This window comes from Nerophis lumbriciformis, linkage group LG10 (genome assembly GCF_033978685.3).
Source record: "Nerophis lumbriciformis linkage group LG10, RoL_Nlum_v2.1, whole genome shotgun sequence".
Lineage (NCBI taxonomy): Eukaryota > Metazoa > Chordata > Actinopteri > Syngnathiformes > Syngnathidae > Nerophis > Nerophis lumbriciformis.
Genome location: NC_084557.2, coordinates 2,611,045 through 2,638,746, shown reverse-complemented (window position 1 = coordinate 2,638,746; position 27,702 = coordinate 2,611,045). Strand labels below are relative to the sequence as shown.

Sequence of the window (27,702 nt, the reverse complement as noted above, 5' to 3'; positions counted from 1 at the left end):
CTCCATACATGAGATAACAGCCGCCTGAGGCTGAGCCAATCAGTGGCCACGATACTGAACAGCACACACACCTTGTGGCCAATACTGTTGTCATCTTAACATTTGTAGCTTAATTAGCCATTTTCATGCCTAAACATTCTCAGTTTAGGCCAAAGATGGGTAGGATATATATTCATATAGTAAAGTCACACACACACTAGGTGTGGTGAGGGGAGCAGTGAGCAGCAGCTACCCTTGATGCTGAGTGCCAAGCAGGGAGGTAATGGCTCCCATTTTTATAGTCTTTGGTATGACTCGGCACTCAGGGTTTGAACTCACAACCTACCCATCTCAGGGCGGACACTCTAACAGCAGTGTGGGTGGCACTGGGAGCAGGTGGGTGAAGTGTCTTGCCCAAGGACACAACGGCAGTGACTAGGATGGCAGAAGCGGGGATCGAACCTGCAACCCTCAAGTTGCTGGCACGGCCACTCTACCAACCGAGCTATACCACCCCACACATATATATATATATATATATATATATATATATATATATATATATATGTATGTGTGGGGAAAAAAAATCACAAGACTATTTCATCTCACACTCCAATACGTGCACCATGACAGCAACCACCCACCCACCACCACGAAAAGAATACCTACCGGAATCAATAAAAGGCTATCGATGCTGTCATCTAGCAAAGCTGAATTTGACCAAGCAACCCCCCCGTACCAAAAAGCCCTTGATGAAAGCGGATACAATTTCACCCTCACCTATGAACCCACGCCAGGAAACCAGCCAAAAAAGAACAGAAAACGAAACGACATCATCTGGTACAACCCCCCATACAGCAAAAACGTCTCAACTAACATTGGACACAAATTACTCAATCTGATTGACAAACACTTTCCCAAAGACAACAACCTAAGAAAAGTATTCAACAAGAACAACATTAAATTGAGCTACAGCTGCATGAACAATATACGACAAATCATCTCAAACCACAACAAAACAATTGCAAATGAGCCGTCGACCCCCAGTCAGAGCGACTCCAAAACCAACAAAGCATGTAACTGTCGAAAGAAACCTGATTGCCCCCTCAACGGGGGGTGCTTACAAACATCAGTTGTCTACCAATCTAAGGTAATACGCAAGGACATTAACACATCCGACACATATGTAGGATTAACCGAGGGAGAATTCAAAACCAGATGGAACAATCACAAGGCTTCTTTCAGGAACAAAAACCTGCGAAATACCACAGAACTCAGCAAACACATTTGGGACCTCAAAGACAATAATGTTGAATATTCAATAACATGGCAAATTCTTGCATCCAGCACACCTTACAATAGTGGTAATAAAAGATGCAACCTATGCTTGAAAGAGAAACTGTTTATTATTTACCGTCCAGACCTGTCATCCCTCAACAAGCGCAGCGAAATTGTAACAACATGCCGCCATAGACGGAAACACCTCCTAGGTAACACATGAGCCAATCACCACGCCCCTAGGCCAGCCTGTACCCACCCACTCTGTGCCCTATATAAACCATGGTATGCGAATGCTCCCATTAAAATCTCCTGATGATTGAGGGTACCCCCCCCTCATGAAACAGGCCTGTAGAGATGAAATAGTCTTGTGATTTTTTTTCCCACACATACATATATATATATATATATATATATAGGACAGATAAAGGAGTTTTACACCCCTGGTTTTTGTATTTTTGGTCCAATATGGCTCTTTCAACATTTTGGGTTGCCGACCCCTGCAAGCAAAAAGCTGTGAAAATGATGATTCTGTGTTCCAAATTTAAGTTATTTACTGAAATTGCTTGTTTATTATATATATATGTAACAGTCACTGATCTGCGTTGTGTATCTTGTAGTGAGGCGCACACACAGGAGTTCAATCATGGAGGATTTATTCACCTTTTTTTTTAATAGAAACAAAAACAACGGGGCGTCACACACAGTCCACAGCAAAAAGGATCTCTCTCCACAGCTCCGAGCGTCAGTGCTCACTCTATTCAATTATGTATGCTTAATGTGGAAATAATAATAATAATAATAAATAAAATAGTAATAATAATAATAATAATGAAAAGGTAAATAAAGCATAAAATAGTCTCAAATAAATTAATTGAATAAAACACAGTATATAAAATATATACTTCAGCAAATAACAATATATATTAAGAAAAATGATCCTAATATGTGCAGCTATACACCTCATCTTTCCCACCCACATCGACTCTTTTTATATTTTTTATACAATAAACTATGCCAAAAAAACTCATAACAGACATACCTTTTTTTGAATAGAAACAAAAACAACGGGGCGTTACACACAGTCCACAGCAAAAAGGATCTCTCTCCACTAAAGAATAAAGAAGAAAATAATACACACTAGAGATGCGCGGTTTGCGGACACAACCGCGGAGTCCGCGGATTATCCGCGGATCGGGCGGTTGAAATAAAAAAAAAAAAAAAGATTTTATCCGCGGGTCGGGTCGGGCGGTTGAAATTAAAAAAAATTAGATTTTAAATAGATTCAGGCGGGTGGCAGTTAAACCAATTCGGAAATATATATACATAGTTAAATGTTACCCACATACGAAAAACGAGCAGGCACCTGCAGCATATGCCACAACAGAAGAAGAAAAAAAAAAAGAGATGGACACTTTTACGGAGCGGAGAAGGGACGCCTCGCCGGGATCCGGGACCGAGGCCCCTTCCCCCGAGAGGGCCCCGCCGGGAGCCGTAGCTGAGGTGATCCGCGAGAAGGGCCCGACGCACGTCCAGGGTCACCACCGCGCCCACCGCACCGACACCCCGCCTCGTCCGCCTTCGCCGCGGCCGGCGTCACGCGCAGCAGGTAAGCAGCTTACCTGCCCGCCACCACCGTGGCCGGGGGCTCGTAACAGGGGTCACTCCGCGCGCTCCGCCCGCGCTGCTTACCTGCCCACCACCCCCGTTGCCGGGGGCGCGTAACAGGGGTCACTCCGCGCGCAGTGCGCTCACGAAAGGGTTGGGGCTCACCCTGGTGAGCCGAGTGGGCCACTTTTGGTAAGCAAAACTGGCGCTGCGGGATGAACCGAACGCCGGGTTAAGGCGCCCGATGCCGACGCTCATCAGACCCCAGAAAAGGTGTTGGTTGATATAGACAGCAGGACGGTGGCCATGGAAGTCGGAACCCGCTAAGGAGTGTGTAACAACCCACCTGCCGAATCAACTAGCCCTGAAAATGGATAGCGCTGGAGCGTCGGGCCCATAACCGGCCGTCGCCGGCAGCGAGAGCCGCGAGGGCTAGGCCGCGACGAGTAGGATGGCCGCCGCGGTGCACGCTGAAGCCTCGGGCGCGAGCCCGGGTGGAGCCGCCGCGGGTGCGAGGGACATCGCACCTCCACGCGCTTGGAGGTGCGCTCAGTGCGGCTCCCAGATGATTGCGCACTGGTGTGCGTCTGGGCCGTGGCAGCGTGGCACACATTGAATGTCTCTGCTACATTGGATCAGTCTCCTTTCTTTAACAGGCAAAAGCTTTATAACCTCACTAATGCCTCGCATCGTCTATATTAGATATATAACAACGGGCGGGTGCGGTTTTGATTAAATGTTAGAAACGGGTGGATGGCGGATGGTTGACGACTTTTGTGATGCGGTTGCGGATGAAATAATTGCCTATCCGCGCATCTCTAATATACATAGTTAAATGTTGTTACCCACATACGAAAAACGAGCAGCACTCTTTGAAACAGTCAATTTTTCATCAGGCACCGCGTCCCAGCAACAAGTGGCGCAAGTGAGCGCTCCTTCAGCGCAGCAGGGCGCATTTTAGAGGCCAGGCGCTCTCGCATGAATCCTGGCACTGTAGATGCCATTTTATTCCTGCATAGTGCTAACAAAAAAAAAAGTAAGTAGACATACGGTTGGATATGTTAAACGAATTAGTCTACGTTACCTATAGGCTATACCAAATAAGCCCATGTCTAACCTATATTGAGTTCGGTCAGCTGAATAATTTGGATGGTTACGTGTTGTTTGGGCGCACTACAATGCAAAGGAATTAAGGCAATTGCGTTGTTTATTGTGTTTTTTTTCTATTGGAGATATACTACTATGTGTGAATAATTATTTGGCCTCGCTTTCAAGTGAAGCGCATCTCCGATTGGCGACAATGTAAGGATATTTAGCCTGCTTTGTTTGTCGCGACCGTCTATTTTCATTATAATTCAAGTTTGATGATAAAGTGCAGTCTGATGGGTTTGATTTCCCCCCTTCAGCTTTTTGCCTTGGCCAATAAGTTGCAGGTAATTTATGATTATTATTTATTTTTGTTTAAATAGAGATGACATACATATGCTTTTGTATAATTTAAGTTTGTGCGCGTGATTGACAGCCTACGGCTTATGAGGCACATTTTTTATTCATTTTTTTATTTCAACTTAAAAACGTATGAGCCTATGCCTAGAACATAGGCTATGTGTTTATCTTTATTTTCCTGCCTGTCGTTGACAATGGAGATTGTCTGATATTTTGTCATGGCTGCAGATCAATCAATAAAGGTTCATCTTTGTCGCAAAATTGTTCACTGTTTCACTGTGCACCCCGCCCTCGTCCCTATTTGAGCATTATAACGTTAACAAGTTAATATTCATTAAAATAAATTCAGAACATTTTTTTTTACCTAACAAAAATATAGGCCTAGTCTTTCTAAAACATTTTTTTAACTTCTTAAAAGCCTCGTTCTGCTTGCTGCAACTGCACACACAAAGTGTGAGGAACGCACTCCTGATCTGAGGGCATTGGCAACAATAGTCAACACTTTCTTAATGGAAATGACAATAATATTATAATAATGATACATAATATTATCACGCATTAATATCTCTTAGCCACTAATGTGTGGCCAAGAGATATTAATGCGTGGCACGCATTGAATGTCTCTGCTGAATTGGATCAGTCTCCTTTCTTTAACAGGCACAAGCTTTATAACCTCACTAATGCCTTGCATCGTCTATATTAGATATATAACAACGGGCGGGTGCGGGCGGGTGTGGTTTTGATAAAATGTTGGTTCGGGTGGATGGCGGATGGTTGACGACTTTTGTGATGCGGTTGCGGATGAAATAATTGCCTATCCACGCATCTCTAATATATATATACATCATACTTGCCAACCTTGAGACCTCCGATTTCGGGAGGTGGGGGGGTGGGGGTGGGGGCGTGGTTAAGAGGGGAGGAGTATATTGACAGCTAGAATTCACCAAGTCAAGTATTTCATACATATATATATATATATATATATATATATATATATATATATATATATATATATATATATATATATATATATATATATGTATATATATATATATATCTGTATATGTATATATATATCTGTATATGTATATGTATATGTACGTATATATATATATATATATATATATATATATATATATACGTACATATACATATACATATACAGATATATATATATATACATATATATATATATATATATATATATATATATATATATATATATATATATAATTATATACCTGTATATATATATATATATATATATATATATCCTGAAAATATGCAAACAAAACTGTGTTTAGATAATTGATACTTCAAACTTGCATAAATAAATATTAAGGAATATAACATAACTTGGCTTCTGAGAGCTTCAAAATGTAATGAATAAAATGCTAAAGTTGTTGATAAACAAGCAATTATTTTAATAATTAAATATGGTCATTTTAAATGAATTATTATGATCATTTAAAATTAATGATTTCAACCATGTTTATTTTAATGTATAATTCTATGGCTGTGTGTAATAAGGAGTCAGAAAAAATACAAATAAAAATGCAATTAATTTTGATGTTTTTAGCAAAATATAGTAAACATGTATTTTTTTTAATTTTTTTAAATTAATAAATCTATTTATTTTTAGGTAAGATAAACATAATAATACAAGGTATCTCTAGTTTGGATGATTTAGTTCTTGTCACCCTGTTGTCCTCCCGTCATAAAGAAAAGGCTGTCCTCACTCAGGTCCGTATGGAGTTGGAGGGGGCGTGGCCTCCAGCTCCGGCTGAAAATCGGGAGATTTCGGGGGGGGGGGGGGGGGGTTGGCAAGTATGATATATATATATATATATATATATTATTTTTTTTTAGTTACATTGAATTTATAACCCCCGTGGCACTCTTTTGTACTGTTTTTGTACTTATTTTGAATATTGTTTCGCGACTGTTGACATTTATAAATAAAGGTTAAAAAAAAAAAAAAAGAACCTCCCAGACCGACTCAGCGCTCTCCTTGCTGACGGAAACTATGACGTCACACGCCCGGGCGAGCTATGCTTCCCTCTAGCGGCGCCGCCTGTGCACTGCAGCTCGCTCACCCCCCAGCCAGGAGGACGCAGCGGCTCCCCCGGCAGTTCCTTCTTGAGGAGCGGATGTGAGCATCGTGTGGAGGACGAGCCCATAAGGTAGGACTGCACGTACTATTATTATTATTATTATTATTATCTTCATTCCGATCCATGTTTCCGTGCACGGAGGCAGTGGTCCAGCTGGTCTTGTTGACATGTTTGCACGCTCCTCCTCCGCACTGCAGAAAGCTCCAGGACGTCAAATGGTGCCCGCGGTGGCACCTGCGAGCCGCAGGGATGCTGGGGGATGATTTTGGGATGTTGGACTAGAATTGGTGCTGATGCTGCGTGGTGTGACGTCACTGACGTGTGTTGTTGCCATGCACACACACCTTCGACGTGAAGCCTGCAGCTTCAGTCGCATCTTAGTTCATTCATGGGAGTGTAAATATTGTGTTTGGAGGCACGGCGAGCTGATCCATCTCTGCAGGTGCATTGTTGGGCTCCTCCCAACTGTTGTTGTGAGACATTATTTGTGTATTTAGGGCCCGCATGGCCCATTGCAAAAGGACTCCCTTATGCAATGGGACATAAGGACCTATTGAATTTTTATTCTTCTTCCGCCGCCTCTTTGAGCACTAATTTGACCCACTTAACATGCTTCAAAACTCACCATATTTGACCCACCCACCAGGACCTGCGAAAATGGTCTTTTAATAAAAAAACCAAACCCCAAAACTCAAAATTGCGCTCTAGCGCCCCTTAGGGAAAAAAACAAAAACTAGACTGCCTGTAACTCCCACTAGGAAGGTCGGAGAGACATGAAACAAAAACCTTTATGTAGGTGTGACTTAGACCTAGATATGTTCTCGGGCAAAAATCAACAGGAAGTTGGCAATTCCCCCTTCAAGACAAAAAAGTACTAAAAACTGTCACTTTTGCCTCTTTGAGCTGTAATTTGACCCCCTCACCAAACTCACCAAACTGAACACACACATCAGGACTGGCAAATATTGCGATCTAATAAAAAAACCTAACTCCAAATTTAAAAATTGCGCTCTTGAGCAATTTTTTAATAAAACGGGAAAAAAAACTGCTCCTCGGAAGAAAAACATGACAAAACTGCCTGTAACTCCCACTGGGAACAAAAACCTCTATGTAGGTCTCACTTAGACCTACATTTCATAAATTGACAACCCCCAGCAAAAATCAACAGGAAGTTGGCAATTCCCCCTTCAAGACAAAAAAGTACTAAAAACTGTCACTTTTGCCTCTTTGAGCTGTAATTTGACCCCCTTAACATGCTTCAAAACTCACCGAACTGAACACACACATCAGGACTGGCAAATATTGCGATCTAATAAAAAAAAACCTAACCCCAAATTTAAAAATTGCGCTCTTGAGCAATTTTTTAATAAAACGGGAAAAGAACTGCTCCTCGGAAGAAAAACATGACAAAACTGCCTGTAACTCCCACTGGGAACAAAAACCTCTATGTAGGTCTCACTTGGACCTACATTTCATAAATTGACAACCCCTAGCAAAAATCAACAGGAAGTTGGCAATTCCCCCTTCAAGACAAAAAAGTACTAAAAACTGTCACTTTTGCCTCTTTGAGCTGTAATTTGACCCCCTTAACATGCTTCAAAACTCACCGAACTGAACACACACATCAGGACTGGCAAATATTGCGATCTAATAAAAAAAAAACTAACCCCAAATTTAAAAATTGCGCTCTTGAGCAATTTTTTAATAAAACGGAAAAAAAACTGCTCCTCGGAAGAAAAACATGACAAAACTGCCTGTAACTCCCACTGGGAACAAAAACCTCTATGTAGGTCTCACTTAGACCTACATTTCATAAATTGACAACCCCCAGCAAAAATCAACAGGAAGTTTGCTATTCCCCCTTCAAAACAAATTTTTTTCTTTCTTTCTTTTACCTACTCTTTTGAGCCCGTTTGTCGATTCGCCTTCAAACTAACACAGGAGACAGATTGAACCCTTGTGATTACAATGACAGAAGCGCTCCGGTTTTGATTTTATGACCCTTCAAAGACCCGCTGCGCTGATGCTGCTGCGCTGCTGTTTTTTTAAGATGGCTGCTTAAAAGCAGGAAGCACCAACGTGCCCACACATTGCAGACAAGGTAGGTACACTAGACAAAAGTATTGGGACACTTCAGACTAAAAGTAAAAAAAAGTATTGGGACACTTCAGACTAAAAGTAGACAAAAATATTGGGACACTTAGGACTAGCACCTGCCAAATACGCGGGCCCAACCAATGCTGCTTGCAGCTTTAATTAGGGCCCACAATGGCCCATTGCAAAAGGACTCCCATAGGGAGTCCTTATGCAATGGGACATAAGGACCTATTGAATTTCTAAGGTTTTATTATTATTATTATTATCATTATTATTATTATTATTCCGCCGCCTCTTCGAGCACTAATTTGACCCACTTAACATGCTTCAAAACTCACCATATTTTACCCACCCACCAGGACCTGCGAAAATTGTCTTTTAATAAAAAAACCAAACCCCAAAACTCAAAATTGCGCTCTAGCGCCCCTTAGGGGAAAAAAAAAACTAGACTGCCTGTAACTCCCACTAGGAAGGTCGGAGAGACATGAAACAAAAACCTTTATGTAGGTGTGACTTAGACCTAGATTTCATAATGGTATGTTCTTGGGCAAAAATCAACAGGAAGTTGGCAATTCCCCCTTCAAGACAAAAAAGTACAAAAAACTGTCACTTTTGCCTCTTTGAGCTGTAATTTGACCCCCCTTAACATGCTTCAAAACTCACCGAACTGAACACACACATCAGGACTGGCAAATATTGCGATCTAATAAAAAAAACCTAACTCCAAATTTAAAAATTGCGCTCTTGAGCAATTGTTTAATAAAACGGGAAAAAAACTGCTCCTCGGAAGAAAAACATGACAAAACTGCCTGTAACTCCCACTGGGAACAAAAACCTCTATGTAGGTCTCACTTGGACCTACATTTCATAAATTGACAACCCCCAGCAAAAATCAACAGGAAGTTGGCAATTCCCCCTTCAAAACAAAAAAGTACTAAAAACTGTCACTTTTGCCTCTTTGAGCTGTAATTTGACCCCCTCACCAAACTCACCAAACTGAACACACACATCAGGACTGGCAAATATTGCGATCTAATAAAAAAAACCTAACCCCAAATTTAAAAATTGCGCTCTTGAGCAATTTTTTAATAAAACGGGAAAAAAACTGCTCCTCGGAAGAAAAACATGACAAAACTGCCTGTAACTCCCACTGGGAACAAAAACCTCTATGTAGGTCTCACTTAGACCTACATTTCATAAATTGACAACCCCCAGCAAAAATCAACAGGAAGTTGGCAATTCCCCCTTCAAGACAAAAAAGTACTAAAAACTGTCACTTTTGCCTCTTTGAGCTGTAATTTGACCCCCTTAACATGCTTCAAAACTCACCGAACTGAACACACACATCAGGACTGGCAAATATTGCGATCTAATAAAAAAAAAACCTAACCCCAAATTTAAAAATTGCGCTCTTGAGCAATTGTTTAATAAAACGGAAAAAAAACTGCTCCTCGGAAGAAAAACATGACAAAACTGCCTGTAACTCCCACTGGGAACAAAAACCTCTATGTAGGTCTCACTTGGACCTACATTTCATAAATTGACAACCCCCAGCAAAAATCAACAGGAAGTTTGCTATTCCCCCTTCAAAACAAATTTTTTCTTTCTTTCTTTTACCTACTCCTCTGAGCGCGTTTGTCGTTTCGCCTTCAAACTAACACAGGAGACAGATTGAACCCTTGTGATTACAATGACAGAAGCGCTTTTTTTTAATAACTGCTCCGGTTTTGATTTTATGACCCTTCAAAGACCCGCTGCGCTGATGCTGCTGCGCTGCTGTTTTTTTAAGATGGCTGCTTAAAAGCAGGAAGCACCAACGTGCCCACACAATGCAGACAAGGTAGGTACACTAGACAAAAGTATTGGGACACTTCAGACTAAAAGTAAAAAAAAAGTATTGGGACACTTCAGACTAAAAGTAAAAAAAAGTATTGGGACACTTCAGACTAAAAGTAGACAAAAGTATTGGGACACTTAGGACTAGCACCTGCCAAATACGCGGGCCCGACCAATGCTGCTTGCAGCTTTAATTAGGGCCCGCAATGGCCCATTGCAAAAGGACTCCCACAGGGAGTCCTTATGCAATGGGACATAAGGACCTATTGAATTTCTAAGGTTTTATTATTATTATTATTATTATTATTATTATCATTATTATTCCGCCGCCTCTTCGAGCACTAATTTGACCCACTTAACATGCTTCAAAACTCACCATATTTGACCCACCCACCAGGACCTGCGAAAATGGTCTTTTAATAAAAAAACCGAACCCCAAAACTCAAAATTGCGCTCTAGCGCCCCTTAGGGAAAAAAAAAAACTAGACTGCCTGTAACTCCCACTAGGAAGGTCGGAGAGACATGAAACAAAAACCTTTATGTAGGTGTGACTTAGACCTAGATTTCATAATGGTATGTTCTCGGGCAAAAATCAACAGGAAGTTGGCAATTCCCCCTTCAAGACAAAAAAGTACTTTTGCCTCTTTGAGCTGTAATTTGACCCCCTTAACATGCTTCAAAACTCACCGAACTGAACACACACATCAGGACTGGCAAATATTGCGATCTAATAAAAAAACCTAACTCCAAATTTAAAAATTGCGCTCTTGAGCAATTTTTTAATTAAACGGGAAAAAAACTGCTCCTCGGAAGAAAAACATGACAAAACTGCCTGTAACTCCCACTGGGAACAAAAACCTCTATGTAGGTCTCACTTAGACCTACATTTCATAAATTGACAACCCCCAGCAAAAATCAACAGGAAGTTGGCAATTCCCCCTTCAAGACAAAAAAGTACTAAAAACTGTCACTTTTGCCTCTTTGAGCTGTAATTTGACCCCCTCACCAAACTCACCAAACTGAACACACACATCAGGACTGGTAAATATTGCGATCTAATAAAAAAAAACCTAACTCCAAATTTAAAAATTGCGCTCTTGAGCAATTTTTTAATAAAACGGGAAAAAAACTGCTCCTCGGAAGAAAAACATGACAAAACTGCCTGTAACTCCCACTGGGAACAAAAACCTCTATGTAGGTCTCACTTGGACCTACATTTCATAAATTGACAACCCCCAGCAAAAATCAACAGGAAGTTTGCTATTCCCCCTTCAAAACAAATTTTTTCTTTCTTTCTTTTACCTACTCCTCTGAGCGCGTTTGTCGTTTCGCCTTCAAACTAACACAGGAGACAGATTGAACCCTTGTGATTACAATGACAGAAGCACTTTTTTTTTATAACTGCTCCGGTTTTGATTTTATGACCCTTCAAAGACCCGCTGCGCTGATGCTGCTGCGCTGCTGTTTTTTTAAGATGGCTGCTTAAAAGCAGGAAGCACCAACGTGCCCACACATTGCAGACAAGGTAGGTACACTAGACAAAAGTATTGGGACACTTCAGACTAAAAGTTAAAAAAAAAGTATTGGGACACTTCAGACTAAAAGTAGACAAAAGTATTGGGACACTTAGGACTAGCACCTGCCAAATACGCGGGCCCGACCAATGCTGCTTGCAGCTTTAATTAGGGCCCGCAATGGCCCATTGCAAAAGGACTCCCACAGGGAGTCCTTATGCAATGGGACATAAGGACCTATTGAATTTCTAAGGTTTTATTATTATTATTATTATTATTATTATTATTATTATTCCGCCGCCTCTTCGAGCACTAATTTGACCCACTTAACATGCTTCAAAACTCACCATATTTTACCCACCCACCAGGACCTGCGAAAATTGTCTTTTAATAAAAAAACCAAACCCCAAAACTCAAAATTGCGCTCCAGCGCCCCTTAGGGGGAAAAAAAAACTAGACTGCCTGTAACTCCCACTAGGAAGGTCGGAGAGACATGAAACAAAAACCTTTATGTAGGTGTGACTTAGACCTAGATTTCATAATGGTATGTTCTCGGGCAAAAATCAACAGGAAGTTGGCAATTCCCCCTTCAAGACAAAAAAGTACTAAAAACTGTCACTTTTGCCTCTTTGAGCTGTAATTTGACCCCCTCACCAAACTCACCAAACTGAACACACACATCAGGACTGGCAAATATTGCGATCTAATAAAAAAAAAACCTAACCCCAAATTTAAAAATTGCGCTCTTGAGCAATTTTTTAATAAAACGGAAAAAAAACTGCTCCTCGGAAGAAAAACATGACCAAACTGCCTGTAACTCCCACTGGGAACAAAAACCTCTACGTAGGTCTCACTTAGACCTACATTTCATAAATTGACAACCCCCAGCAAAAATCAACAGGAAGTTGGCAATTCCCCCTTCAAGACAAAAAAGTACTAAAAACTGTCACTTTTGCCTCTTTGAGCTGTAATTTGACCCCCTTAACATGCTTCAAAACTCACCGAACTGAACACACACATCAGGACTGGCAAATATTGCGATCTAATAAAAAAAAAAACCTAACCCCAAATTTAAAAATTGCGCTCTTGAGCAATTTTTTAATAAAACGGAAAAAAAACTGCTCCTCGGAAGAAAAACATGACAAAACTGCCTGTAACTCCCACTGGGAACAAAAACCTCTATGTAGGTCTCACTTAGACCTACATTTCATAAATTGACAACCCCCAGCAGAAATCAACAGGAAGTTGGCAATTCCCCCTTCAAGACAAAAAAGTACTAAAAACTGTCACTTTTGCCTCTTTGAGCTGTAATTTGACCCCCTTAACATGCTTCAAAACTCACCGAACTGAACACACACATCAGGACTGGCAAATATTGCGATCTAATAAAAAAAACCTAACCCCAAATTTAAAAATTGCGCTCTTGAGCAATTTTTTAATAAAACGGGAAAAAAACTGCTCCTCGGAAGAAAAACATGACAAAACTGCCTGTAACTCCCACTGGGAACAAAAACCTCTATGTAGGTCTCACTTAGACCTACATTTCATAAATTGACAACCCCCAGCAAAAATCAACAGGAAGTTGGCAATTCCCCCTTCAAAACAAAAAAGTACTAAAAACTGTCACTTTTGCCTCTTTGAGCTGTAATTTGACCCCCTCACCAAACTCACCAAACTGAACACACACATCAGGACTGGCAAATATTGCGATCTAATAAAAAAAACCTAACCCCAAATTTAAAAATTGCGCTCTTGAGCAATTTTTTAATAAAACGGGAAAAAAAACTGCTCCTCGGAAGAAAAACATGACAAAACTGCCTGTAACTCCCACTGGGAACAAAAACCTCTATGTAGGTCTCACTTAGACCTACATTTCATAAATTGACAACCCCCAGCAAAAATCAACAGGAAGTTGGCAATTCCCCCTTCAAAACAAAAAAGTACTAAAAACTGTCACTTTTGCCTCTTTGAGCTGTAATTTGACCCCCTCACCAAACTCACCAAACTGAACACACACATCAGGACTGGCAAATATTGCGATCTAATAAAAAAAACCTAACCCCAAATTTAAAAATTGCGCTCTTGAGCAATTTTTTAATAAAACGGGAAAAAAAACTGCTCCTCGGAAGAAAAACATGACACAACTGCCTGTAACTCCCACTGGGAACAAAAACCTCTATGTAGGTCTCACTTGGACCTACATTTCATAAATTGACAACCCCCAGCAAAAATCAACAGGAAGTTGGCAATTCCCCCTTCAAGACAAAAAAGTACTAAAAACTGTCACTTTTGCCTCTTTGAGCTGTAATTTGACCCCCTTAACATGCTTCAAAACTCACCGAACTGAACACACACATCAGGACTGGCAAATATTGCGATCTAATAAAAAAAAAACCTAACCCCAAATTTAAAAATTGCGCTCTTGAGCAATTTTTTAATAAAACGGAAAAAAAACTGCTCCTCGGAAGAATAAACATGACAAAACTGCCTGTAACTCCCACTGGGAACAAAAACCTCTATGTAGGTCTCACTTGGACCTACATTTCATAAATTGACAACCCCCAGCAAAAATCAACAGGAAGTTGGCAATTCCCCCTTCAAGACAAAAAAGTACTAAAAACTGTCACTTTTGCCTCTTTGAGCTGTAATTTGACCCCCCTTAACATGCTTCAAAACTCACCGAACTGAACACACACATCAGGACTGGTAAATATTGCGATCTAATAAAAAAACCTAACTCCAAATTTAAAAATTGCGCTCTTGAGCAATTTTTTAATAAAACGGGAAAAAAACTGCTCCTCGGAAGAAAAACATGACAAAACTGCCTGTAACTCCCACTGGGAACAAAAACCTCTATGTAGGTCTCACTTGGACCTACATTTCATAAATTGACAACCCCCAGCAAAAATCAACAGGAAGTTGGCAATTCCCCCTTCAAGACAAAAAAGTACTAAAAACTGTCACTTTTGCCTCTTTGAGCTGTAATTTGACCCCCTTAACATGCTTCAAAACTCACCGAACTGAACACACACATCAGGACTGGCAAATATTGCGATCTAATAAAAAAAAAAACCTAACCCCAAATTTAAAAATTGCGCTCTTGAGCAATTTTTTAATAAAACGGGAAAAAAACTGCTCCTCGGAAGAAAAACATGACACAACTGCCTGTAACTCCCACTGGGAACAAAAACCTCTATGTAGGTCTCACTTGGACCTACATTTCATAAATTGACAACCCCCAGCAAAAATCAACAGGAAGTTGGCAATTCCCCCTTCAAGACAAAAAAGTACTAAAAACTGTCACTTTTGCCTCTTTGAGCTGTAATTTGACCCCCTCACCAAACTCACCAAACTGAACACACACATCAGGACTGGCAAATATTGCGATCTAATAAAAAAAACCTAACCCCAAATTTAAAAATTGCGCTCTTGAGCAATTTTTTTAATAAAACGGGAAAAAAACTGCTCCTCGGAAGAAAAACATGACAAAACTGCCTGTAACTCCCACTGGGAACAAAAACCTCTATGTAGGTCTCACTTGGACCTACATTTCATAAATTGACAACCCCCAGCAAAAATCAACAGGAAGTTTGCTATTCCCCCTTCAAAACAAATTTTTTCTTTCTGTCTTTTACCTACTCCTCTGAGCGCGTTTGTCGTTTCGCCTTCAAACTAACACAGGAGACAGATTGAACCCTTGTGATTACAATGACAGAAGCGCTTTTTTTTTTTTATAACTGCTCCGGTTTTGATTTTATGACCCTTCAAAGACCCGCTGCGCTGATGCTGCTGCGCTGCTGTTTTTTTAAGATGGCTGCTTAAAAGCAGGAAGCACCAACGTGCCCACACATTGCAGACAAGGTAGGTACACTAGACAAAAGTATTGGGACACTTCAGACTAAAAGTAAAAAAAAAGTATTGGGACACTTCAGACTAAAAGTAGACAAAAGTATTGGGACACTTAGGACTAGCACCTGCCAAATACGCGGGCCCGACCAATGCTGCTTGCAGCTTTAATTAGGGCCCGCAATGGCCCATTGCAAAAGGACTCCCACAGGGAGTCCTTATGCAATGGGACATAAGGACCTATTGAATTTCTAAGGTTTTATTATTATTATTATTATTATTATTAGGGCCCGCCATGGCCCATTGCAAAAGGACTCCCACAGGGAGTCCTTATGCAATGGGACATAAGGACCTATTGTTATTCGTTCGTTTTATTCTTTCTTATTATTATTAGGGCCCGCACGGCCCATTGCAAAAGGACTCCCACAGGGAGTCCTTATGCAATGGGACATAAGGACCTATTGTTATTCGTCCGTTTTATTATTATTATTATACCGGCCGCCTCTTCGAGCACTAATTTGACCCACTTAACATGCTTCAAAACTCACCATATTTGACCCACACATCAGGACCTGCGAAAATTGCCTTTTGATGAAAAAACCAAACCCCTAAAATAAAAATTGCACTCTAGCGCCCCCTAGGAAAAAAAAAAACTAGACTGCCTGTAACTCCCACTAGGAAGGTCGGAGAGACATGAAACAAAAACCTCTATGTAGGTCTGACTTACACCTACATTTCATTAATGGTACATTCTCGGGCCAAAATCAACAGGAAGTTGGCAATTCCCCCTTCAAGACAAAAAAGTACTAAAAACAGTCAATTTTGCCTCTTTGAGCTGTAATTTGACCCCCTTAACATGCTTCAAAACTCACCGAACTGAACACACACATCAGGACTGGCTAAAACTGTGATCTAATGAAAAACCCTAACCCCAAATCTAAAAATTGTGCTCTACAGCAATTTTTTAATAAAACGGACAAAAAACTGCTCCTAGGAAGAAAATAACTACAAAACTGCCTGTAACTCCCACTGGGAAGGTCGGAGAGACATGAAACAAAAACCTCTATGTAGGTCTCACTTAGACCTACATTTCATAAATTGACAACCCCCCGCAAAAATCTACAGGATGTTTGCTATTCCCCCTTCAAAACAATTTTTTTGTAACAACCGGTCACCTTCCTTCAAAAACGAACTCCTCTGAGCGCGTTTGTCGTTTCGCCTTCAAAATAACACAGGAGAGACATTGAACCCTTGTGAATACAACAACAGAAGCCTTTTTTAATTAAGTGCTCCGGTTTTGATTTTATGACCCTTCAAAGACCCGCTGCACTCATGCTGCTGCGGTGCTGGTTTTTTATGATGCCTGCTTAAAAGCAGGAAGCACCAACGTGCCCACACAATGCAGACAAGGTAGGTACACTAGACAAAAGTCTTGGGACACTTCAGACTAAAAGTAGACAAAAGTATTGGGACACTTAGGACTAGCACCTGCCAAATACGCGGGCCCGAACAACGCTGCTTGCAGCTTTAATTATTATTATTCTTCCGCAGCTTTGCGCACTACTTTGACCCCCTTAACATGCTTCAAAACTCACCAAATTTCACACACACATCAGTAATTTACGGCAAAACTTTTTATCAAAAAACCAAACCTCAAAAATTAAAATTGCGCTCTAGCGCCCCCTAGAAAAAAAAAAAACTAGACTGCCTGTAACTCCCACTAGGAAGGTCGGACAAACATGAAACAAAATCCTCTATGTAGGTCTGCCTCACACCTAACTTTCATAATGGTACATTCTTGGGCTAAAATCAACAGGAAGTTGGCAATTCCCCCTTCAAGACAAAAAAGTACTAAAAACAGTCACTTTTGCTTCTTTGCGCTGTAATTTGACCCCCTTAACATGCTTCAAAACTCACCAAACTTAACACACACATCAGGACTGCCAAAAACTGTGATCTAATAAAAAAACCTAACCCCAAATTTAAAAATTGCCCTCTACAGCAATTTTTGAATAATACTGATAAAAAACTGCTCCTCGGAAGAAAAACATTGCAAAACTGCCTGTAACTCCCACTGGGAAGGTCGGAGAGACATGAAACAAAAACCTCTCCGTAGGTCTCACTTAGACCTACATTTCATAAATTGACTACCCCCAGCAAAAATCAACAGGAAGTTTGCTATTCCCCCTTCAATACTAATTTTTTGTCAAAACCTGTCACCTTCCTTCAAAAACGAACTCCTCTGAGCGCGTTTGTCGTTTCGCCTTCAAAATAACACAGGAGAGACATTGAACCCTTGTGAATACAACAACAGAAGCGCTTTTTAATTAAGTGCTCCGGTTTTGATTTTATGACCCTTCAAAGACCCGCTGCACTCATGCTGCTGCGGTGCTGTTTTTTTAAGATGGCTGCTCTAAAGCTGGAATAACCAACATGCCCACACAATGCAGACAAGGTAGGTACACTAGACAAAAGTCTTGGGACACTTCAGACTAAAAGTAGACAAAAGTATTGGGACACTTAGGACTAGCACCTGCCAAATACGCGGGCCCGACCAATGCTGCTTGCAGCTTTAATTAGGGCCCGCACGGCCCATTGCAAAAGGACTCCCACAGGGAGTCCTTATGCATGGGACATAAGGACCTATTGTATTTCTAATGTTTTTTATTAGGGCCCGCCATGGCCCATTGCAAAAGGACTCCCACAGGGAGTCCTTATGCAATGGGACATAAGGACCTATTGTTATTCTAAGGTTTTATTAGGGCCCGCACGGCCCATTGCAAAAGGACTCCCACAGGGAGTCCTTATGCAATGGGACATAAGGACCTATTGAATTTCTAAGGTTTTATTATTATTATTATTCTTTCTTATTGTTCCGCAGCTTTGCGCACTACTTTCACCCCCTTAACATGCTTCAAAACTCACCAAATTTGACGCACACATAAAAAAACTCGAACAAAACTCTTTGGTAAAGAAATCAAACCCCAAAACTCAAAATTGCTCTCTAGCGCCCCCTAAAACCAAAACTACCTCTAACTCCCAGTACAAATGTCGTAAAGACATGGAACAAAAACCTCTATGTAGGTCTCACTTGCACCTACTTTTTATTAATTAATTTCCTCGGGCAAAAATCTACAGGAAGTTGGCTATTCCCCCTTCAAGACAAAAAAGTACTAAAAACTGTCACTTTTGCCTCTTTCAGCTATAATTTGACCCCCTTAACATGCTCCAAAACTCACCAAACTTAACACACACATCAGGACTGGCAAAAACTGTGATCTAAAAAAAAAACCTAACCCCAATTCTAATAATTGCCCTCTACAGCAATTTTTGAATAAAACTGATAAAAAACTGCTCCTCGGAAGACAAAAATTACAAAACTGCCTGTAACTCCCACTAGGAAGGTCGGAGAGACATGAAACAAAAACCTCTCCGTAGGTCTCACTTAGACCTACATTTCATAAATTGACAACCCCCAGCAAAAATCTACAGGATGTTTGCTATTCCCCCTTCAAAACTATTTTTTTGTTAAAACCGGTCACCTTCCTTCAAAAACTATCTCCTCTGAGCGCGTTTGTCCTTTCGCCTTCAAAATAACACAGGAGAGAGATTAAACCCTTGTGCATAGAATAACAGAACCGTTTTGTGATACCTGCTCCGGTTTTGATTTTATGACCCTTCAAAGACCCGCTGCACTGATGCTCCTGCGGTGCTGTTTTTCTAAGATGGCTGCTTAAAAGCAGGAAGCACCAACGTGCCCACACAATGCAGACAAGGTAGGTACACTAGACAAAAGTCTTGGGACACTTCAGACTAAAAGTAGACAAAAGTATTGGGACACTTAGGACTAGCACCTGCCAAATACGCGGGCCCGACCAACGCTGCTTGCAGCTTTAATTAGGGCCCGCACGGCCCATTGCAAAAGGACTCCCACAGGGAGTCCTTATGCAATGGGACATAAGGACCTATTGAAATTGTAACGTTTTATTATTCTTTATTATTATTATTATTATTCCGCCGCCTCTTTGAACACTAATTTGACCCACTCAACATGCTTCAAAACTCACCAAATTTGACACACTCATCAGGACCTGCGAAAATTGTCTTTTGATAAAAAAACCGAACCCCAAAAATCTAAATTGCGCTCTAGCGCCCCCTAGGAAAAAAAAAAAACAGACTGCCTGTAACTCCCACTAGGAAGGTCGGAGAGACATGAAACAAAAACCTCTATGTAGGTCTGACTTAGATCTAGTTCTCATAATTGTATGTCTTCGGGCTAAAATCAACAGGAAGTTGGCAATTCCCCCTTCAATACAAAAAAGTACTAAAAACAGTCACTTTTGCATCTTTGCGCTGTAATTTGACCCCCTTAACATGCTTCAAAACTCACCAAACTGAACACACACATCAGGACTGGCTAAAACTGTGATCTAATGAAAAAACCTAACCCCAAATCCAAAAATTGTGCTCTACAGCAATTTTTTCATCAAACCGACAAAAAACTGCTCCTCGGAAGAAAAAAAAGACAAAACTGCCTGTAACTCCCACTGGGAAGGTCGGAGAGACATGAAACAAAAACCTCTATGTAGGTCTCACTTAGACCTACATTTCATAAATTGACAACCCCCAGCAAAAATCAACAGGAAGTTTGCTATTCCCCCTTCAAAACAACATTTTTGTAAAAATCGGTCACCTTCCTTCAAAATCTATCTCCTCTGAGCGCGTTTGTCGTTTCGCCTTCAAATTAACACAGGTGAGAGATACAACCCTTGTGATTAAAAGTATAGATGGGATTTGTAATACCTGCTCCGGTTTTGATTTTATGACCCTTCAAAGACCCGCTGCGCTGATGCTCCTGCGGTGCTGTTTTTTAAAGATGGCTGCTTAAAAGCAGGAAGCACTAACGTGCCCACACAATGCAGACAAGGTAGGTACACTAGACAAAAGTCTTGGGACACTTCAGACTAAAAGTAGACAAAAGTATTGGGACACTTATGACCATCACTGGACAACAGTATTGGGACAAAACCACCACAAATAGATGCCTGTCTTGTTCTTGTTCTTTATATTTATTCTTCCGCCGCCTCTTTGAGCACTAATTTGACCCACTTAACATGCTTCAAAACTCACCAAATTTGACCCACACATCAGGACCTGCGAAAATAGCCTTTTTTATAACAAACGAACCTCAAAAATTAAAATTTCGCTCTAGCGCCCCCTATAAAAACATAAAAAGTACACTGCATGTAACTCCCACTAGGAAGGTCGGAAAAACATGAAACAAAAACCTCTATGTAGGTCTGACTTAGACCTAGATTTCATAATTGTACATTGTCGGGCTAAAATCTACAGGAAGTTGGCAATTCCCCCTTCAAGACAAAAAAGTACTAAAAACAGTCACTTTTGCCTCTTTGAGCTGTAATTTGACCCCCTTAACATGCTTCAAAACTCACCAAACTTAACACCCACATCAGGACTGGCTAAAACTGTGATCTAATGAAAAAAACCTAACCCCAAATCTAAAAATTGTGCTCTACAGCAATTTTTTTATAAAACGGACAAAAAACTGCTCCTCGGAAGAATATAACTACAAAACTGCCTGTAACTCACACTGGGAAGGTCGGAGAGACATGAAACAAAAACCTCTATGTAGGTCTCACTTAGACCTACATTTCATACATTGACAACCCCCAGCAAAAATCAACAGGAAGTTTGCTATTCCCCCTTCAACACAACATATTTGTAAAAAGCGCTCACCTTTCTTCAAAATCTATCTCCTCTGAGAGCGTTTGTCGTTTCGCCTTCAAACTAACACAGGTGAGAGATAAAACCCTTGTGATTAAAAGTATAGATGGGATTTTTAATACCTGCTCCGGTTTTGATTTTATGACCCTTCTAAGACCCGCTGCGCTGATGCTGCTGCACTGCTGTTTTTTTAAGATGGCTGCTTAAAAGCAGGAAGCACCAACGTGCCCACACAATGCAGACAAGGTAGGTACACTAGACAAAAGTCTTGGGACACTTCAGACTAAAAGTAGACAAAAGTATTGGGACACTTAGGACTAGCACCTGCCAAAGACGCGGGCCCGACCAACGCTGCTTGCAGCTTTAATTATTATTATTATTATTCCGCCGCCTCTTCGAACACTAATTTGACCCACTTAACATGCTTCAAAACTCACCAAATTTGACCCACACATCAGGACCTGCGAAAATTGTCTTTTAATAAAAAAACCAAACTGCAAAAATCAAAATTGCGCTCTAGCGCCCCCTAGGAAAAAAAAAAACTAGACTGCCTGTAACTCCCACTAGGAAGGTCGGAAAAATATGAAACAAAATCCTCTATGTAGGTCTGACTTAGACCTAGTTCTCATAATTGTATGTCTTCGGGCTAAAATCAACAGGAAGTTGGCAATTCCCCCTTCAAGACAAAAAAGTACTAAAAACAGTCACTTTTGCCTCTTTGAGCTGTAATTTGACCCCCTTAACATGCTTCAAAACTCACCAAACTGAACACACACATCAGGACTGGCAAAAACTGTGATCTAATGAAAAAACCTAACCCCAAATTCAAAAATTGCGCTCTACAGCAATTTTTGAATAAAACTGATAAAAAACTGCTCCTGGGAAGGAAAAAATTACAAAACTGCCTGTAACTCCCACTGGGAAGGTCGGAGAGACATGAAACAAAAACTTCTATGTGGGTCTCACTTAGACCTACATTCCATAAATTGACAACCCCCAGCAAATATCAACAGGAAGTTTGCTATTCCCCCTTCAAAACAATTTTTTGGTCAAAACCGGTCACCTTACTTCAAAATCGTACTCCTCTGAGCGCGTTTGTCGTTTCGCCTTCAAAGTAACACAGGAGAGACATTGAACCCTTGTGAATACAACAACAGAAGCGCTTTTTAATTAAGTGCTCCGGTTTTGATTTTATGACCCTTCAAAGACCCGCTGCGCTGATGCTGCTGCAATGCTGTTTTTTCTACATGGCTGCTTAAAAGCAGGAAGCACCAACGTGCCCACACAATGCAGACAAGGTAGGTACACTAGACAAAAGTCTTGGGACACTTCAGACTACAAGTAGACAAAAGTATTGGGACACTTAGGACTAGCACCTGCCAAATCCGCGGGCCCGAACAACGCTGCTTGCAGCTTTAATTAGGGCCCGCCATGGCCCTTTGCAAAAGGACTCCCACAGGGAGTCCTTATGCAATGGGACATAAGGACCTATTGTTATTGTAAGGTTTTATTATTATTCTTTATTTTTCTTCCGCCGCCTCTTCGAACACTAATTTGACCCACTTAACATGCTTCAAAACTCACCAAATTTGACCCACACATCAGGACCTGCGAAAATTGTCTTTTAATAAAAAAACCAAACTGCAAAAATCAAAATTGCGCTCTAGCGCCCCCTAGGAAAAAAAAAAACTAGACTGCCTGTAACTCCCACTAGGAAGGTCGGAGAGACATGAAACAAAATCCTCTATGTAGGTCTGACTTAGACCTAGTTCTCATAATTGTATGTCTTCGGGCTAAAATCAACAGGAAGTTGGCAATTCCCCCTTCAAGACAAAAAAGTACTAAAAACAGTCACTTTTGCCTCTTTGAGCTGTAATTTCACCCCCTTCACATGCTTCAAAACTCACCAAACTGAACACACACATCAGGACTGGCTAAAACTGTGATATAATGAAAAAACCTAATCCCAAATCTAAAAATTACGCTCTACAGCAATTTTTTAATAAAACTGACAAAAAACTGCTCCTCGCAATAAAAATACTACAAAACCGCCTGTAACTCCCACTGGGAAGGTCGGACAGACATGAAACAAAAACCTCTATGTAGGTCTCACTTAGACCTACATTTCATAAATTGACTACCCCCCGCAAAAATCTACAGGAAGTTTGCTATTCCCCCTTCAAAACAAATTTTTTGGAAAAACCGGTCTCCTTCCTTCAAAATCGAACTCCTCTGAGCGCGTTTGTCGTTTCGCCTTCAAAATAACACAGGAGAGACATTGAACCCTTGTGAATACAACAACAGAAGCGCTTTTTAATTAAGTGCTCCGGTTTTGATTTTATGACCCTTCAAAGACCCGCTGCACTCATGCTGCTGCGGTGCTGTTTTTTTAAGATGGCTGCTTAAAAGCAGGAAGCACCAACGTGCCCACACAATGCAGACAAGGTAGGTACACTAGACAAAAGTCTTGGGACGATTCGGACTAAAAGTAGACAAAAGTATTGGGACACTTAGGACTAGCACCTGCCAAATACGCGGGCCCGAACAACGCTGCTTGCAGCTTTAATTGTTCTTGTTCTTTATATTTATTCTTCCGCCGCCTCTTTGAGCACTAATTTGACCCACTTAACATGCTTCAAAACTCACCAAATTTGACCCACACATCAGGACCTGCGAAAATTGCCTTTTTTATAACAAACGAACCTCAAAAATTAAAATTGCGCTCTAGCGCCCCCTATAAAAACAACAAAAGTACACTGCCTGTAACTCCCACTAGGAAGGTCGGAAAAATATGAAACAAAATCCTCTATGTAGGTCTGACTTAGACCTAGCTTTCATAATTGTACATTGTCGGGCTAAAATCTACAGGAAGTTGGCAATTCCCCCTTCAAGACAAAAAAGTACTAAAAACAGTCACTTTTGCCTCTTTGAGCTGTAATTTGACCCCCTTAACATGCTTCAAAACTCACCAAACTTTACACACACATCAGGACTGGCTAAAACTGTGATCTAATGAAAAAACCTAACCCCAAATCTAAAAATTGTGCTCTACAGCAATTTTTTAATAAAACTGACAAAAAACTGCTCCTCGGAAGAAAAAAACTACAAAACTGCCTGTAACTCCCACTGGGAAGGTCGGACAGACATGAAACAAAAACCTTTATGTAGGTCTCACTTAGACCTACATTTCATAAATTGACAACCCCCAGCAAAAATCAACAGGATGTTTGCTATTCCCCCTTCAAAAATTTTTTTTTGGAATAACCGGTCACCTTCCTTCAAAAACTATCTCCTCTGAGCGCGTTTGTCCTTTCGCCTTCAAACTAACACAGGAGAGAGATTAAACCCTTGTGCATAAATTAACAGAAGCGTTTTGTGATACCTGCTCCGGTTTTGATTTTATGACCCTTCAAAGACCCGCTGCACTGATGCTCCTGCGGTGCTGTTTTTTTAAGATGGCTGCTCAAAAGCAGGAAGCACCAACGTGCCCACACAATGCAGACAAGGTAGGTACACTAGACAAAAGTCTTGGGACACTTCAGACTAAAAGTAGACAAAAGTATTGGGACACTTAGGACTAGCACCTGCCAAATCCGCGGGCCCGACCAACGCTGCTTGCAGCTTTAATTGGTCTTGTTCTTTATATTTATTCTTCCGCCGCCTCTTCGAGCACTAATTTGACCCACTTAACATGCTTCAAAACTCACCAAATTTTACCCACACATCAGGACCTGCGAAAATTGCCTTTTTTATAACAAACGAACCTAAAAAATTAATATTGCGCTCTAGCGCCCCCTATAAAAACAAAAAAAGTACACTGCCTGTAACTCCCACTAGGAAGGTCGGAAAAACATGAAACAAAAACCTCTATGTAGGTCTGACTTAGACCTACCTTTCATAATTGTACATTGTCGGGCTACAATCTACAGGAAGTTGGCAATTCCCCCTTCAAGACAAAAAAGTACTAAAAACAGTCACTTTTGCCTCTTTGAGCTGTAATTTGACCCCCTTAACATGCTTCAAAACTCACCAAACTTTACACACACATCAGGACTGGCTAAAACTGTAATCTAATGAAAAAACCTAACCCCAAATCTAAAAATTGTGCTCTACAGCAATTTTTTTATAAAACGAACAAAAAACTGCTACTCGGATGAAAAAAATTACAAAACTGCCTGTAACTCCCACTGGGAAGGTCGGACAGACATGAAACGAAAAACTCTCCGTAGGTCTCACTTAGACCTACATTTCATAAATTGACAACCCCCAGCAAAAACCAACAGGAAGTTTGCTATTCCCCCTTCAAAATAAATTTTTTGGAAAAACCGGTCACCTTCCTTCAAAATCTATCTCCTCTGAGCGCGTTTGTCGTTTCGCCTTCAAAATAACACAGGTGAGAGATAAAACCCTTGTGATTAAAAGTATAGATGGGATTTTTAATACCTGCTCCGGTTTGGATTTTATGACCCTTCAAAGACCCGCTGCACTGATGCTCCTGCGGTGCTGTTTTTCTAAGATGGCTGCTCAAAAGCAGGAAGCACTAACGTGCCCACACAATGCAGACAAGGTAGGTACACTAGACAAAAGTCTTGGGACACTTCAGACTACAACTAGACAAAAGTATTGGGACACTTAGGACTAGCACCTGCCAAATACGCGGGCCCGTCCAACGCTGCTTGCAGCTTTAATTATTATTATTATTATTATTATTATTATTCCGCCGCCTCTTCGAACACTAATTTGACCCACTTAACATGCTTCAAAACTCACCAAATTTGACCCACCCGTCAGGACCTGCGAAAATTGTCTTTTAATAAAAAAACCTAACCGCAAAAATCAAAATTGCGCTCTAGCGCCCCCTAGGGAAAAAAATAACTAGACTGCCTGTAACTCCCACTAGGAAGGTCGGAAAATCATGAAACAAAATCCTCTATGTAGGTCTGACTCAGACCTAACTTTCATAATGGTACATTCTCGGGCGAAAATCAACAGGAAGTTGGCAATTCCCCCTTCAAGACAAAAAAGTACCAAAAACAGTCACTTTTGCCTCTTTGACCTATAATTTGACCCCCTTAACATGCTTCAAAACTCACCAAACTTAACACACACATCAGGACTGGCTAAAACTGTGATCTAATGAAAAAACCTAACCCCAAATCCAAAAATTGTGCTCTACAGCAATTTTTTAATAAAACTGACAAAAAACTGCTCTTTGGAAGACAACAACTACAAAACTGACTGTAACTCCCACTGGGAAGGTCGGACAGACATGAAACAAAAACCTCTATGTAGGTCTCACTTACACCTACATTTCATAAATTGACAACCCCCAGCAAAAATCAACAGGATGTTTGCTATTCCCCCTTCAAAACAATTTTTTTGTTAAAACCGGTCACCTTCCTTCAAAAACTATCTCCTCTGAGCGCGTTTGTCCTTTCGGCTTCAAAATAACACAGGAGAGAGATTAAACCCTTGTGCATAAATTAACAGAAGCTTTTTGTGATACCTGCTCCGGTTTTTATTTTATGACCCTTCAAAGACCCGCTGCACTCATGCTGCTGCGGTGCTGGTTTTTTAAGATGGCTGCTCAAAAGCAGGAAGCACCTACGTGCCCACACAATGCAGACAAGGTAGGTACACTAGACAAAAGTCTTGGGACACTTCAGACTAAAAGTAGACAAAAGTATTGGGACACTTAGGACTAGCACCTGCCAAATACGCGGGCCCGACCAACGCTGCTTGCAGCTTTTTGGTCTTGTTCTTCTTATTTATTCTTCCGCCGCCTCTTTGAGCACTAATTTGACCCACTTAACATGCTTCAAAACTCACCAAATTTGACCCACACATCAGGACCTGCGATAATTGCCTTTTTTATAACAAACGAACCTAAAAAATTAATATTGCGCTCTAGCGCCCCCTATAAAAACAAAAAAAGTAGACTGACTGTAACTCCCACTAGGAAGGTCGGAAAAACATGAAACAAAATCCTCTATGTAGGTCTGACTCAGACCTAACTTTCATAATGGTACGTTCTCGGGCGAAAATCAACAGGAAGTTGGCAATTCCCCCTTCAAGACAAAAAAGTACTAAAAACAGTCAATTTTGCCTCTTTGAGCTGTAATTTGACCCCCTTAACATGCTTCAAAACTCACCAAACTGAACACACACATCAGGACTGGCTACAACTGTGATATAATGAAAAAACCTAACCCCAAATCTAAAAATTGTGCTCTACAGCA

At 40.8% G+C, this 27,702-nt stretch overlaps 1 protein-coding gene across 3 annotated transcripts in view; it reads left to right on the top strand.

Moving 5' to 3' along the window:
- Positions 1-6,404: 6,404 nt before the first annotated feature.
- LOC133612752 (contactin-1a-like) overlaps positions 6,405-27,702 on the top strand; it is a 268,157-nt gene continuing 246,859 nt past the window's right edge. For all 3 annotated transcript variants that reach the window (XM_072913890.1, XM_072913888.1, XM_072913891.1), the window contains exon 1: positions 6,405-6,494. The gene's annotated coding sequence lies outside the window, so the exon portion shown is untranslated. The remainder of the gene's footprint in view (positions 6,495-27,702) is intronic.